Source organism: Gavialis gangeticus, unplaced genomic scaffold (genome assembly GCF_001723915.1).
Source record: "Gavialis gangeticus isolate Ggan-Ray unplaced genomic scaffold, GavGan_comp1, whole genome shotgun sequence".
Taxonomy (NCBI): domain Eukaryota; kingdom Metazoa; phylum Chordata; order Crocodylia; family Gavialidae; genus Gavialis; species Gavialis gangeticus.
This window is the reverse complement of record NW_017729030.1, coordinates 68,114,000-68,116,981: the sequence shown is the minus strand read 5'-3', so window position 1 is coordinate 68,116,981 and position 2,982 is coordinate 68,114,000.

Here is a 2,982-nt window from a genome sequence, read left to right as displayed (position 1 = left end):
AACCCAGCCTGCAAGCCATATTTTGCTCAACCCTGATCTACAGCCACAGAGAATAGTTTATCTCCATCCTCTCCGTAATTGCCCTTCAGGTATATTAAGCCTGTTATCAAATCCAGACTGTGGGGCATGAAGGAGCCGCCATGGCAGCGGCAGCCCCAACTCCAGCAAGGGACATGCAGTGGTTGTGGTGTGCCCTCCTGCCTGAGCTGGAGCTGCCACTGCCACCTGCCCACTGGCACAGCAGCAGCTCCAGCACAGGGCATGGGGAGGAGGGGCCTAATGACTGGGGAGATGAGGCCATAGCAGTGGCAACTGGAGGGTGATGGGGGCTGTGTCAGCCCTTGCTTACCTTCCTGCCACCATTAGCCATTCTGCAGCAGGCCACTCCCCTGGCCATGCCAGTAGTCACAGGGGGGCCCAGGATTTCTGCCCTCTATGAGGCACAGGCATAACCTATCAGGTAGCGAGTTTGTGACCCCCTCTAACATCCTGCCCCATCACCCTCAACCAATCAGTGGTAGTTTCAAGGGCATTAGATCTCCCAGAGACTTGAGTCAAAGACTGCACAATTTTTCAGAAGAAATCACTTCAACAAAGTATTGATAAAAAAATTACTAAAAATCAAACATCTATAAAAGATTTTAATTTTATTTTAAAAAATAACTTTAGTAGTGTATATAGAGATGACTGACTAACAGTGGCAGCCTATAAGTACATCAGGGGTGTGCATCAGGATCTGGGGGAACACCTGTTCATCAGACCACCCCAAGGGATGACACGGTCCCATAGTCACAAACTCCTGCAAGACCATTTTAGGCTGGACATAAGGAAAAATGTCTTTACTGTCCAAGCCTCCAAGGCCTGGAACAGACTCCCACCAGAGGTGGTGCAAGCACCTAATCTGGACACTTAAGAAACATTTGGATACCTATCGTGCTGGGATCCTTTGACCCTAACTGACTTCCTGCCCTTTGGGCAGGGGGCTGGACCCGATGATCTTATGAGGTCCCTTCCAGCCCTAATGTCTATGAAGTAGCTCCTGTGCAGTGATGTTAGAGGTGTAAATATTTAAAAAATTAGCCATTTAAACTTTTCTAATCATGTCACTTAACCATAACAGATGCAACACAAACCTACCAGTCATTCCTGTTCTCTCGCCTTGTCAGACTCCACTCCCTGCCACTGGGGGCACAGAAGCCTTGGCAGGAGGGAAAATGAGGTGGGGGGATAAGTAGAGGGATGCATATTTGCTGCAAAAAAACAGTTTGCTGCCTGCCCAGGGGCCAAGGAAATGCTTCCCTCCCAATCTGATAATAACTCAAGTGCTGCTTGCTTCCCTTCCTTGGGGCCACCAGCACAGCCAGGGTCAAAGCTCATAGGGCTCTCAGCATGTCTCAGGGCATTGCCCCTGCCCTGGCCTCTGCCCTTACTAGTCATGTAGATGCCCTTGCTGTAACAGCTGCTCACGTTTTCAGGGAACTTGGCCAGGTAACCAGATGGAATCTGCGATTCAGCTTGTAGTGGCAGGTCTGGAAGTCATTGGCAGGGCACCACTAGGGGTAGGTGGGCCAGTAAGTGTAGCAGGAGCACTGGGCCTCCCATGGGGACGCAGCATGACTATTGCTCATGTACCTACCAGGATCCAGCCCAGCCCACGTTACCCACAGCTTCAGTGGTGCACAGTGCAGCACAGAACAGAGCCAGCCTGGCCCATCCCAGCAGAATGCAGATCAGGCCCCTCCAGCCCTGGGTGTGTTTGCATGTCATTCCCCTCTTCCTACAATGTGCCCCTGGAAATCCTGGGGACGCATCTTGGTAAGCCAAGAAAGCTGGGCAGATCTTCCCAGGGCTGGAGGGGCCTGCTCCTGCATGGGAATTCCCAGGCTGTGCAGGACCAAGCCCCAGGAGAGTGTGTTGCCTGTTGTCCTGCCCATTGATGTGGTGGGTTAACAATGTGCGTCTGGCCCAAAACAACAGATCCATTGGACTGGGACACATCCTAACACAAGTGATCCACTTCATATGGCAACATTTATTTTTACCCTGACTACGCCCTAATCTCTTTTTCCATTATCAGAGGTTGTTGGACTCCTCCCCTATCTTTGCTGCCAACTGTGCCTGTCATCTGCTAGCTGCCCCATAGACTAAAGTTAAAAAAAAGCATTAAATACTTCAGCCTTTTCTGCAATCTTGTAACTAGACTGCCTTGTGCATTCCCTAAGGCAAAAGTTCTCAACCTTTTGCACCTCACGTCCCACCAACTATTTTGCCAAAAAACCCTGGTCCCACCGTGATAAAAACAAACCCCCACTTTTGCACTGTTCGAGATATCTGTTGAATCTATTTGAAGCATCCCATTGCTTGAGAAACACTCTTGTGGCTTTTGTGGTCTTCCTCTTAGTTTTGACACGCTTGCAAAATCCCTTTTTTGTTGCCACTCGGGTGTGTTACATCTTGCATGAGGCCTCGCCCTTGTCTGTCTACACACCCAAGTCATACTTTTACTCTGTCACGGGAGTCCCACTTTTCATACGATTTCTTGTTGGACGTCAGCTCATTGTGGAGATGGCTGCCAAGCCAGGCCAGCCCCTTGCTGTATTTATGGTAATATCTTTCACTTCAGCAACAGCAGAGAGGAAAAGCTTCCTTAGCCACAAGGGACCTGGCTGGGGGGACTACGACCTACCTACCTAGGTCGCCTTCCTAGCTTTGCCCAAGTAAGTGACTTCCCCTCTCCTGTCTTGGTTTCTCTGGGAAGAAAATATGGCGCTGCTGCTGCCTCGCAGGATGGGAGCGGGGCAGAGGGCCCCCTGAGCTGGAGCCGTGTCCCGCCCCCAGACCTAAGCGCCCAATGGGGTGCGTGGTGTCGCCCACGCGTGCTCGCTACTGGCCCTTTCCGGAAGGCGGGGGCACCCCGGGCGGGGCGGGGGGTGACTGCTGGAGGTCGCCGCGGCCCTTTTGCAGCATGGGGGCGGAGCGGGG